The sequence below is a fragment of the Macrobrachium rosenbergii genome, chromosome 44 (genome assembly GCF_040412425.1).
Source record: "Macrobrachium rosenbergii isolate ZJJX-2024 chromosome 44, ASM4041242v1, whole genome shotgun sequence".
Lineage (NCBI taxonomy): Eukaryota > Metazoa > Arthropoda > Malacostraca > Decapoda > Palaemonidae > Macrobrachium > Macrobrachium rosenbergii.
The window spans coordinates 19,183,004-19,196,662 of NC_089784.1; the positions used below are offsets into that span (position 1 = coordinate 19,183,004).

At 37.8% G+C, this 13,659-nt stretch overlaps 1 protein-coding gene across 2 annotated transcripts in view; it reads left to right on the plus strand.

Annotated features, from left to right (window-relative positions):
* The window catches only part of LOC136829385 (DNA ligase 1-like), a 658,152-nt gene that overhangs the window by 326,806 nt on the left and 317,687 nt on the right, over positions 1-13,659 (plus strand). Inside the window, exon 1 of one of the 2 annotated variants that reach the window (XM_067087863.1) lies at positions 254-1,974. The exons of the other annotated variant lie outside the window; for it this stretch is intronic. The gene's annotated coding sequence lies outside the window, so the exon portion shown is untranslated. Of the gene's footprint in view, positions 1-253; positions 1,975-13,659 lie in introns of those variants that run through there. 2 annotated transcript variants of the gene reach the window in all.

The following is a 13,659-nucleotide window of genomic DNA, read 5'->3' on the forward strand; positions in this document are numbered from 1 at the left end:
GACCTATTTGTACTTTATTTTTTCGAATCCATTCAAAGTATGACTTGGGTTATGAGAGCTCCGAAAGCATGAATTCATGTCAGTATGACCTTTCGAAAGACCGTCGAATTTTAGGTGGCCGTTTGCGTCCCGAAGTGTGCGTGCGAGTAAGATGACCGACCCTCATGACAGCGATACGTGCGTGTGAGCTGTTTGTGCGTTACTCGTGTTCTGTTCAAATGATCATAAGGTCGATGGGGGCGGGTCACACAGGGGGTGGGACGTGGCCCGGGCATCTAGCGGCTGCCCTGCCGGACGCATGATAACAATGGGACGGTGCCCCAAGCAAACAAAAGTGCTTTTGTAAACCTCACTCACTGGCTTTCACGGCTGAAGTATCCCAGTTTGAAAGTATTTTTCTCTTTCGGTCGCATTTTTCGCCGTTGAACTTTCTCGTCGGTGTCCGGGCATCATCTTTTTTGGGGAGAAGTGGGGCATTGGGCGTACGAATCTGGGTGACTTTGGGACGTCTCACCTGAGAGCTCGATGGCACTGTAAGCGGGGCCGACGGCGACCCTCTTCGCCCGGCATACATCCGTCGGCGCCTTCGCCGGGAGCACAGCACGCCCACTGATCAACCCGCCCACTGGGGCACCTTACATACATATACAAACACACGCGCACACATATACTCACACGCGCGCTCACACCCACTTTACGCCTAGCCGCCCTCACTCAACCAGTTGCAGATCACGCTGGGGTGGGCAGGGAAGTAGCCGCACCGAGGCATCAGTCAGCTTAGGGCATCAGAAGTGGCTGTTCTACTTGAGACCTTCCATTGCAGCTCAACCTCGAAGCTACTCTTCACCGCAGGGCACACGGAGAAACGACTCAACTGCAACGATAACAACAACAACAGACCTTTTGCTGCCTTGTGTGGTATCAGGGAAAGTGCGAACTCCACGTGGTGTCTGCTGCTTCATGGCTCCCGAAAGACCGTCATCCTCCTTCCCACTGTTTCAGCGCCCTACCTGACGGAGGGTACACAGCCCCTCTTAGTACCCTCCGACGAACGTGTGCTTGCAACATCTTCGGTCGAGGTTTCCATCACCACTGCTGCAGTTTTGATACAACTGCTGCAGCTGCTGCTGCTGCTGCTGTGCTGTGCTGCTGGGCAGTGAAAGCGTCGTTCCTGGCGGTTTGGGTTCCCACCGCCACGGCAACTTCGGCAAGAAGAAGAAGCAGTGTCTTTAGTACATTGGTGGAGACAACTGTACGTTGGTCACTTCTCAACCCTCATTCGTGATACCTGCACCGTCCTTCTCTTTGCACTCCTACTGCACTCTTCCTTTCGTGAGCTTTCGTATCCGAGAGCATTGTATTGGTTTTTCAACATCAGCATTTGTGAAAGGAAGAGCAAGGGAAGAAAATATTGGAAGTTGGAAAGAATTTCTGTATCCGGATTAAAGTGCTTACAAGCGTGCAAGTTCACCAATAAAAGTTACAAGCGCAGACCAGAAAATTGTTTATATATATATAGAGTGTGACGATACTTAAACCTACCACGGCTTCGATATTCCTTACTTGGATTAATTAAAATGTCATTCGGTAATTGTGGTTAATTCACATTCTGTTAATAATTCGGAAACTATAGAGCGTGTTTCGGTGGCATCCTTGTGGAAAAAAAATCATCAACCAAATTCGAACATCCGTACGTTAGACGAAATTTGTGATTAAAGATAAGTGATTGACATAACAAAATCCATAATTCTAAATCTGAAAAAATTACAAGGAAGATATCTGTTCAGTCCGAGTGAAGTTGAATTTGATATACAGTTGAAAAAGGGTGAGTTCTTCTGAAGCCACATTTAACCAGTGATAATCGTTGGAAGTGATATTAAGTGTTTTTGAATGAGATAAGTGCTGAGTTTAGTGCTGACTTACAGCGGCACTCGGACTCAGCATGTCGTGCTGATTTTCTCAGCCCAACATGAGGTAAGTACAAGAGATTCATTCTGGCGTGCTTGCTCATAATAGCATAAGGTAATGTACAGAATTAATTCAGATGTTTTTCGTTCTCTTGTTTATTTCTTCCTCGGAGAAAAATAAACTTATATTGGGGACGATCTGATCGCCAATTTCTCCATCCGGGTCTCATGGTGTTGGGGATTGGGGGTCGAAAAAGGTGAGGTGAATATATTCGACCAATCACTGAATAGTCATTTTTTGTGTGATTTTTGTAATTGGCGTCCAGTGAAAGTGGAAGGTCAGGGCATCTTGTGTATTTTAGGAAGTCAACCGACGGCTTGACGTTATTGTGCGTTCGTACTTATATCTGGAAGTCACAGGGAAATTATTTGTTAATTGTAAAGTATCATATGAATAAGAAGGAATCATTAAACACTAGATTTTTTTATTTTTGCTTTTTTAGTATTGCAAAGGGAAATTTTTTGCTTTTCTTATTTTCTAATCGGTATTTGGAGTTCATCACCTTCCTTGCCGTTTTTGTCTTTAGTTACCCCTCGAAACGGTCTATGAATTAGTAAAGACGACGGCCAAAATATGATCGAGAGTTGAAATCTAAAGGTATAGAAAATGGCGGATTGAGACACCGGGGAGAAATGCCTTGACCAGACGTAAAGGTTACATTGGTGGGACGAAGGTGAATTAAGATCTTACGTCCACTTTTGAAATCTATTTCCCATGTGATCGGGAACCTTTTTGTATTCTTTTTACAAGCGTTTTATCTTGCCTTCATTTTAAATGTGTAGATTTCTTTCCTGTTTCGAATTTTTAATGCAAATAACTGTTTAAAAAAAGGTGACCAAACTTTTATTGATATAAGACGAATTACAGAATGAATCCACATGGAAACGTAACAGTACACTAACAGTATACACAGATAAATTCATGTTTTTGGGAATGTGAGTGTATTTCCGTGTGTATTTTGATGCATTCTAACTCAGATTTCTTCTTAAAAACAATAGGATCTGATTTAAGAAAAGCGGCTTTTAGTATTCGCGAATATACTCAGGATACAAATACCCACTATAAAAAAGGGCATCGGAATGTTTGCTGATGTCGTTATCTGTTACTCTGAGCGATACATTTTGAAAACGGACGACGCGTAGGTAAATTATTCAAACATTTAGCACCAATTATCTTGAATTCTTCCTTTTCTTAGTACCAAAGGTCGTATATAGGTTACGCATACGCGTTTTAGTTACCCTTTTACATAGTCAGTGTATATGTAAATGGCCTTTATTTTCTTATGGTTTGATAGGAAACAAAAACATTAATTTTGATTTTTATTCTACTGGTTCTTCCTTTAACTGTTTAATAAACGACAGTTTTTTTTTCGGCAAGATAAGTTGTTTGTTAGTTCCTGGTAAGGATTGTGGTTATTGCTCAAGAACTAACGCTGGGGTAAGAATGCATTTACGCTAACGTTCAAGTTTTTATTATATACTTTTGTTCTAACCGTTACTAAATTTTCTGTAGAATGTAGATTTTTATTATACTCTATCCATTAGCATTTAGATATCTGTCTGTGATTAAGTAAATAACAAATAATCATCAAGCTTTCAAGACAACCAATGCATAACTCTCTCTCTCTCTCTCTCTCTCTCTCTCTCTCTCTCTCTCTCTCTCTCTCTCTCTCATCGAGGTATTATTTCGAAATATACCTGGAAGTACTGTAATATGGCGTCCAAGATGTAAGTAACTTTCAGATTAAAGTAAAACTTTGGTTGAAGAAAATTATCACAGCGAGTAAAAAAAAAAAATAAAAAAAAATACTTGTCTTGCCTGGGAATATCCTGCATACTCTCTCTCTCTCTCTCTCTCTCTCTCTCTCTCTCTCTCTCTCTCTCTCTCCTCATAAACAACATGCTCTGTATAAATATATACATATATATATATATATATATATATACTGTATATATATATATATATATATATATATATATATATATATATATATATATATACATATATATGTAAGTATATGTATATATATATATATATATATATATATATATATATATATATATATATATATATATATAGTATATATATATATATATATATATATATTATATATACATATACAAGTACACACACATATATAGATATATAAATAGATAGATAGACAGATAGATAGATGGCCAGATGTGGTGCATTTGCATGATTATAAAAAGTTTTGTAATTAGATGTTTTATTTTAGACTACCCTGAAATACACTATTGCTATCCCAACGTTCCGTCCAGTTATTCATACTCTTATTTTCTTCCCCATTATTTCATTTAGCAGTGATTTACACGTAGCATTCAATAGGATCCAGGTGAGAGAGCTACTGCACTGCTGAAATGGCGCACTCATGCACGCCTGCGGGCCAACACGCCAGGAGTCCGATAATGTTAGATGAATTGCTAAGTGAAAAGAAAAACTCGTACGGAGTAATCTCTTTCCTCTGTTGCACACGGGGTTATGTCTTCTGTTTCTTGAATGTGGAGTAATACGCCACCTTTTTTGTGTACGGATTAATTTGTTATCTTTCTTGTGCACGGAGTAATGTGTTACATTTGTTGTGGACAGCAATTTGTTGACTTTCTTGTGTACGGAGTAATTTGATACCCGTCTTGCATATGGATTAAATTTTGCCTTTCCTGTGTACGGAGTAATCTGTTACCTTTTCATGTGTACGGAGTAATGTGTTACCTTTCTTTTGTACGGTGTAATTTGTTACGTTTCTTGCTTACGTAGTAAATGTTGCCTTTCCTGTGTACGGAGTTATCTGTTACCTTTTCATGTGTACGGAGTAATGTGTTACCTTTCTTTTGTACGGTGTAATTTGTTACGTTTCTTGCTTACGGAGTAATTTGTTACTTTTATTGATTTTCCTTCCGAGTGTGATACCCTCCATTATGCAAGCTCCTGGGTCCACATATCAGTCCGTTTATAAAGAATGAGGCTCTGGCCGTTTACGGAGCAATACGTTTAAAATATGTGCGTTAACGTTAAAGTGCTATACTCTCTCTCTCTCTCTCTCTCTCTCTCTCTCTCTCTCTCTCTCTCTCTCTCTCCACTGCATCCACTGATTTCATCGAAGGTCTCTCTCACTCTCTCTCTCTCTCTCTCTGGTATGCAGACATAGAAGCTTTTTTCCGAATGTGATCGTTGTATTCCTTTTAAGCTCGTATGTGTAATCCCTTTTAATTTGTTTATACATAATCTATGTTCATGTATAAAAACGAGAATTAAAAAAAAAAGCCATTTCAGTTGAGGTAAAAAAAAAGGAAAGAACGAGAATTCGTTCAGACCGCTAAAGAAATCAAACAAAAATGCCATTCAAGCTTCAACTCTGCCACTGGGTGGCGGAGCGTAACCCGTTTTCTGTTGCTCCGTAGTCTAGTACTATAATGGAAGCCCGTTTCAGCACGAATGATAATTTATGGTTTCCTTACTAGGATAACTGTGCGAAGACGAATTCCGGCGAGTTTGGCCACCTCTTAAATCAATGCTAATTGGACAGAAGTCATTAGTATTGGCCAAAGTCTTGCCGCCTTCGAATCCAATTCGTGCCTTTCCCCAACCCTTTTCAACACCCACTTGTCTATTTTGCGATATGTTTGTCGAGAGATATATATTATTCGCACTAGCGGATCCAGAAACATTTTATTGGGGCCCATATACATACATATATATATATATATATATATATATATTTATATATATATATACATATATATATATATATATATATATATATATATATATATATATATATATAAATATATATATAAATATACACACACACACATATATATATATATATATATATATATATATATATATATATATATATATATATATATATATATATATATATATATATATATATATTCCTATAGTAGATTTTTTATTTTTTCCCATTTTTATATCTCTCATTTATGTTATTATTATCTAAATCTTCAATATTATTATTTTGTCATTATTTTTCATGGGGGACCACGTGCCCAGGTGCCCCGCCCCCCTGTATCCACTAGTGTATTGTCCCGGTGAGAAATGGGATTTGATGTTTCGCCTGCAACCGGTCGAGGTTAATTCAGCATCTAGGTTACTGCTGGCGCAGCTCCAAGTAAAAGTTGTTACGGCTGAATCTTATGGGGCGGTGGAAGTTGCTTAATTTTTACTCTAATTCTCTTTGTCGCTGGTGGAATTTGAATGAAAGATTTCACCCGATTGTTCGATTAGCGTTTTAGTTACGATTACTATCAAGGAATTTGTTTCACTGCTAGTGTGTAATTCACTTTCGTAGCTCAGTAAACGGGGATATGGGTTCCAAGTTCAAGTTTTCTTATTAAAGTACACTTTTGATTGCAATATCTGAGTGTGTTTAAAAATTTATTAAATTTTCAAGAGATTACCGGATTTATTCTGCGTACTTACAATTTTGGGTTGTAATTTCGGGTAGCATAACATTTCATGTTGTAAACGTAATCAGTATCTTTAAATATTGCTGCACAAATATTTCAGTAAAAAATCTTAAACATAGATTGTAATTCTTCGCATTTGATTTCGATTCAAAATGGTAATCTTTTATTGCTGAAAAATATGACTCGATTTCGTATGGTTAAGTAATGCATGTTTTTGGCATTTTGAATATTTCTAGCAGTAATGTCAAGTGAAACTTAGCTTCGCGTCATTAATGACTTTCAAATCTTTCCCGTCTAGACCCCCTCCCTACTTCCCCCCCTCTGTCTGTCTGTCTGTCTCTCTCTCTCTCTCTCTCTCTCTCTCTCTCTATATATATATATATGTATATATATATATATATATATATATATATATATATATATATATATGTGTGTGTGTGTGTGTTCGTGTATTTCTGTATGTTTATATGTATGATGAAAGTAGAGCAATGAATGTGTATTCATTACTTAATTATTACAAATTAAGCAAACACAGGTTATTTTTTCTTTCGACTTTAGCTGCCTGAAATTAACAGGGGTTGATATTCGGCCGAATTTTTAGGTACCCAAAACTGATTATTATTATATATATAATATATATATATATATATATATATATATATATATATATATATATATATATATATATATATATATATATATATATATATATGTGTGTGTGTGTGTGTGTGTGTGTGTGTGTGTTTGTGTGTGTATGTATAAATACGTATAAAACTAACGGAAAGGTGTGCACTGGTACAAAGATAAATATTAACTCTTAGGAAGCTAATATTGATTATGTGTTAACTAAAAATCAATCTCTTCGTGCAAGGAGCTCCAGCTACCCGTCTGGGAAATAAAGATTTATAAATGAGTATGTACACTGACGTGCATGCAGAACAGCTAGTCATCGAAGAACTTCTTATCAGCAAAGGAAAATATGTTTCGCTAAAATATGAACAGAAGAAGATTCTGCAAGATTCCCGGCTCAATCGAATGCAAAATTGACAGGATAAGAATTAAATGTCAGCAAACAACCCTCAGGGGACAGACAGGCTAACGGTCATGCGCAGTGGATGTCCAGCGGCTGCCTGTGTGCTGAAAGAAAGAACCAGTCTCACGATTGTTTATTTTCCACTGCAGAGAACAAAATAAACAGATAGCAAAGACGAGGTGGGAAGAATCCACGTCTTACCTGACGTCATTGACTTGGTTATTTGAGATTGTGGAAAAACGAATACTGGGAGAGAGAGAGAGAGAGAGAGAGAGAGAGAGAGAGAGAGAGAGAGAGAGAGAGAGTATGCCGGGTAAATTAGTACTTTGAGCTGGATTTAACATAAGTCTTCGGAATAAAAAAAATACCAAATTTAGAAACTGTTAGTCTGCCATTAAAAATGTTTCTTGATTTAATTTTCACTTCGGTAGTTTATTGCAATAGAGTTATAACATGAGTATGTAGTCTCTTCACCAGATTTGTCTTATGGTTATCGAAAGAATACATAAGGTTGAGGGGTAGTAATCCTTGAAAATGCTTGAAATTACACGGTTAAATAATAATCGGCTTTACACAACAGGTTAATCTTCAGTCGATTTGTCTAGAAAACTTCAGCAAAACACGGTATGAAAAATGTAAAAAAAAAAAAAAAACAAATAGACAAAACAAATAATAGAAAGATAATATGTAATAAAGCTTGAGTTGTTCATCAATAAACTAAGCAAAAAACAGCTAAAAAAAAAGATGAATAGTGTTTTGAAAATACGACGGGCTTCAACCTGCGACGAATGAGAAATATATAACCCCCCTTTACAGACATTCAAAGCCCGGGCTAAGTACCCAAAAGCAGAAGAGCCACGTCTTGCCCATATACAAAGGAACCATATACACAGGACCCATAAACATAGGAACCGCATTAATAGACGACCAGCGACAAGAGGTATTTAGCACCGCCGAATGATGGGTGGTTTTCCTGATGACATCTGCGTTAGGGAGGAACCGGTTCGCTAATGAATATGATGTCGGTTTCTATGGCCGTAGGTTCGGGGATAAGTCAGATTTGGGGGCGCCTGTGTGTGGCAACCACGCTTCAGTAATGGAAAAAAGGCTTGCTGGGTTTGTTTCACCAGTCGTAAAGTACGATTAGCCGGAACAGTGTTTCGTGCTAAACTGATTTAAAAGGGATGGGGGTATAGGATGGATACCCTATAGGTGCAGGATAGGAATGTTTATAATGAAAAAGGGGGGTTTAATGTCAGTTAGTGGAATTCACGGGTGTAGGATTGTTGTGGATACGAAAATCGTTATGGAAATTTATCTCTCAGACTATTCTTCAGCTTTCTGATATTCGTTGGCCTTATAGTCTCAGTGTTAACATACATTCATACATACATACAAACGTACAGTTTTAAGTTATAAAATTCTATTGGCATTAAAACTGGAAATTATAAACGTACTTACACACGTGTAAACTGTGTGATGAAAACAAATTTTTGAAATATAGATTTTTAGCTGATTGACAAGACAGATGTGCCATATAGGAAGAGTCCAGTAATTATGTGTATTCATTACATCCCCTGAAATCCACGGTATTACTTTCAAAGCTTGAAAGGAGGTCTGTCGATTCGTTGACGGGAAGTGCACTTGATTTCCATTATAATGCAGTGTAATATAATGTAGTAATAAATGAATGATATTCATCAAATTACCACAGAAATTAGAATAGGAAGCTTTCATTTCTCCTCTGTTGTCTTCTGGAGAGTGTCCCCAGCCCCCGCCCTCTCTCTCTCTCTCTCTCTCTCTCTCTCTCTCTCTCTCTCTCTCTCTCTCTCTCTCTCTCTCTCTCTCCAAGCAACTGATTTTCTTTTAATGTTGGCCCTTGCGGCTTGTGACCTTCGAATCTGTATCTACACTTCGAGCCTGGGTTCTTAAACAATTGAAAACCTCGGTTTGATTTGTCCAGAATGGAAGCATTTGAAAGTCTGAAGAATAAGAGAGAGAGAGAGAGAGAGAGAGAGAGAGAGAGAGAGAGAGAGAGAGAGAGAGAGAGAGAGAGAGACTGCCTCTGGATTCCTCCACTTCCAATTAAAACCCAACACCGACAGGGCTCAGTTGTGTCCGGAGGCGGAGAGTCGAGACAACGGAAACGGTACAACGACACAACCCTTTTTGGTCAATGCATCCCCACTAGGTGACCTTGGGAATTTGGTGGGGGGGAGAGAGAGAAAGAGAGAGAGAGAGAGAGAGAGAGAGAGAGAGAGAGGTAATATAAGGTAGAGTGTCTACTTAAAAGAGGAGTCGAAATTTATCCTAAGATACGAAACAGAAAAAAAGATGAAAATATTTGGGTAAGGAAGCGAACTATAATGAAAATAGAGGAATGAACGGTTTAGGGAGAGCGAGATAAAAGTGACAATGAAAGGAAATTGCTTTGAAGACACTGACCCATCCTCACCTCATTACAAAAAAAAAAAAAAAGATACCGAGAAGGCTTTATGCGTTCAAGGAAACGATAAAATTTCTACTGCCAGCGAACGAATGCCTGACGATAAAGAAAAAAGAAACTTGCGATTCAGATGATCAAGGAATGCTGGGGTACTCTCTTGAAGAAAAAAATAAAAGGACAGAGTAGAGGGCACACAAGAAGAAAAATGCATACCTGAAAATTACATTAAGGGACTCGAGAAAATCTTGATAAAGTATAGTTATGAATATAGATTCCGCTGTGTTTATTTACGACAAAAGTGGCCCAGTGCTTGGCTTGACAGTTTAAATTTCATAACATCAGATCATGAAATCAAATCAAATTAATGACAAAAACACACCTCTGCGGCGGATATAACAGCATTCAGAACGAGGAAATTACAATTTATGTGACTTCGCAGAGAGCAAAGTAGCGCAGGACGGAGCAACTGCGGAGCGTAACCTTGAGGAATGCCCAGACGATGACAAAAAAAAAAAAAAAAAAAGAGAGAGAGAAAAAAGGCCGTACGCTTTCAAGAAACTGCTGATGACCGTCCTTCCTTCTGTAGTGCAACAGGAAGTGGAAGGTGATGTTGAAAGTAAGTCCCGTGCGTGGTATGTGCAAAGAATTCGAGGCTCGCAAATTGAGACCATGGAGATGATTTGGCTGATATGTCTGAGAACTCATGAGTCATACCTACCATATTGTTGTAAAATGATGACATGTGTCATTGGTCATGTCATTTGGCAGTGGTGGAGTCTCTCTCTCTCTCTCTCTCTCTCTTCACTTTGGAATACTCGACTCCTATCTATTTAACGATCACACTGGTGTGTTCATGTGTCATATTGTATGTTATTGATGGTTCTAGTTTCTGTGGTGCGGTTACATTTGAACAGAAATTTGAATAAGAAGTAGCATTTTTGTTCAACACCCACAGATATATTCTGTGTATTTCAAGGGTTAGGATTTGATGGCAAGTAGCATTTTGATTTCAACTAATCAAAAATATCTGAGCGTGCATTTTCAGAATATTCATTTAAACGATAGAATGATAAATGGTCATTGTTTTATTTATTCATTTTTTTTGGTTTCATTCAGAATTGCAGATGGTTACTGTTCTCTTTGCACTTATCTCCAATGAAGACTTTTCGTAATGAAACCAATGAAACATTCGTTACCGCCGCATTTCACGTAACGAACTCGATCAAAGGCAGATACTGTCAAATGAAACTCCCAAGGTGAAAGACACCAGAACAACCGCTGTAAAAGTCTTGCCAGTCCTATTTGCTCCCGGGAACTCGTGTCCGTAAATGCCTTAGATCGTACTTTCTCCACGGTTTTGTAAGAACAGAGGCCTTAGATCATACTTGCTCTCGGTTTCATGAGAAGATCAAGTGTCTTAGATCGTACTTACTCTATGGTTTCATGTGAAGAACTAATGGATTAGATCGTACTTTGCACTGTTATTATACACACACACACACACACACACACACACACATATATATATATATATATATATATATATATATATATATATATATATATATATATATATATATATATATGTATATAGATATATATATATATATATATATATATATATATATATATATATATATATATATATATATATATATGTATGTCATAGCTCGTACTCACCCTGTGGTTTCAGATACCTTAGACGGTATTTGCTCTCTTGTTTCATGAGAAGAACAAATGCTTTAGATCGTATTTGCTCTCGGTTTCATGAGAAGAGCAAATGCTTTATGATCTTAGTTGCTTTATGGTTTTATGAGAGGAGCAAAACGTTCTTGCTGTCTGGTTTCATTAGAAGAGCAAAACCTTTAGATCATACTTTGTAGTTTCATGTGTACTCATTGGTTTCGTGAGAAGAGCAAATGTTGTAGAGCGCATAATAAAACTTATGTCTCGTAAACAATTTAAGTCTAGAAAGACTCCGTGAAAAAATTTACGTGAAAATTTCTACGTATCTGTGAAGAACGAAAGGTTGAATTTCAAGTTTGTTATATAGCTTGTTATAAATGCTCAGTTCACCAGTGTACTGATACACACATATATATATATACATATTTATACGTACACACAGACACACACATTTATATATGTATATAATATATATGTGTCTGTGTATGTGCATGGGAGTGTTGTGTGAACACGCATGTTGTAAGCAAATGTATTCTTGAATCACTAAGCGCATGACATGTCTTTTCTGTCTGCCAAAGACCTTTCGACCTTTCGTTGAACAAAGGTATCACTTCTTTTTCATTCAGAGAGTTGCATTGTAACTGCGTTCATTATCAGAGTTAATTTCTTCCTTGAACAGTCGATGTTGAAAGATCAAAGTCTAATCAGCTATTTTGGGATGGTCGTTTCAATTATACGTTCAAGTGATTCGGTACTCTTCTGATTTATTTATGGGCATTTGCTTCGTTTGGAAGACGTGTCTACATCAAACAGGATCTTTTGAGATCAAGTCATTAACATTTTCTTGACTGTGCAAGTGGCAGCTCTCTCTCTCTCTCTCTCTCTCTCTTTCTCCCCCTCTCTTCGTCAGTCTTTCTATCTGGCAGTCCATCTCTGACATGAGTTCTAATAATAGATTTTCCGTTTAATCTGTCATCTACCTTCTCCTTGCCGTCCTTTATATTATGCAGGTCTGAAGTCCCCGTTAACACCTCGAGGTCATGAAGGCTTTCTGTCTTTCTGTTGCCTCTTGCGAGGACAGGAACTTGTGTTAATGAAGGATGATTGCAACGAAAACGCTACGCCCATTGCGTAAATGTTACTTGTATAATGAATGGATAGTACGGTGATTGGGAACGAGAGAGAGAACATAAGAATGATTACCCACGAAGGAGTACCTGTAGAATAATAGCATTGCACTTGTAAATCAGACGTAACTTAAGGCTGTTGGCAAATGATGTGACGCTGCGTATCGCCATCGTTAATTATGGAGACATAATGCTTTATCTCTGAGAACGTACACATAAGTTTCCCCTTTTGTGTGCGCCAGCCATTTTGCTTTCACCGGTCGCATTTCTCTGGGTCTTATTTATAAACAAGTTGTCTGCCAAGCACATTAATGATATGCAACTATAACGGAGTTCCCAGGGTTGTGTCCTTAGGCTATGTTGCATTGTTGCTCGAGGGAAGTCTCAGACGGATTTGGGGAGGGGTTGGGGCGAGTTAAGTGAGTTTGGGGAGGGGGTTTGGGGGGCGCCGGGTTAAGTGAGTTTGATGTGCCACCACTCACGTCCACAAGTTCCAGTGCACTGCTGTTCTGTATTAGAAAGCAGGCACAGGTAGCTCCAGTTCCTTGTAAATGCAGAGCTTTTTAATAAATACATAGCTTGTAGAAACTTTTAAAATGTCCTTTTTTTCCGAAGATCACTGTAGCTGAAGCTGACGGCTAATGAGCAATTGTTCAAACTACACACCCTTTCCTCTAAATTAATATTTTAAGTCTTGGAGTGAGCTGGAATTTCTCGTTGGCCTGTTCTCCTGGTGGTCTCTTGGACAACTTGGTTTTGAAGTCTCTCTTTTATTTGCGGAAATGCAATGTCATTAATCTTTCTAAAACTATTCTTAAATATTTCTTTTCTAACGTATTCTCTGGTTTTACTGTTTCATTATTTATATAATTTTGTTGGAAGAAGAACTCAGCTACGAGTATGTTTAAAATTTATTTGCCTTCAAGTTAACCACCAAAACTACTTATTCAG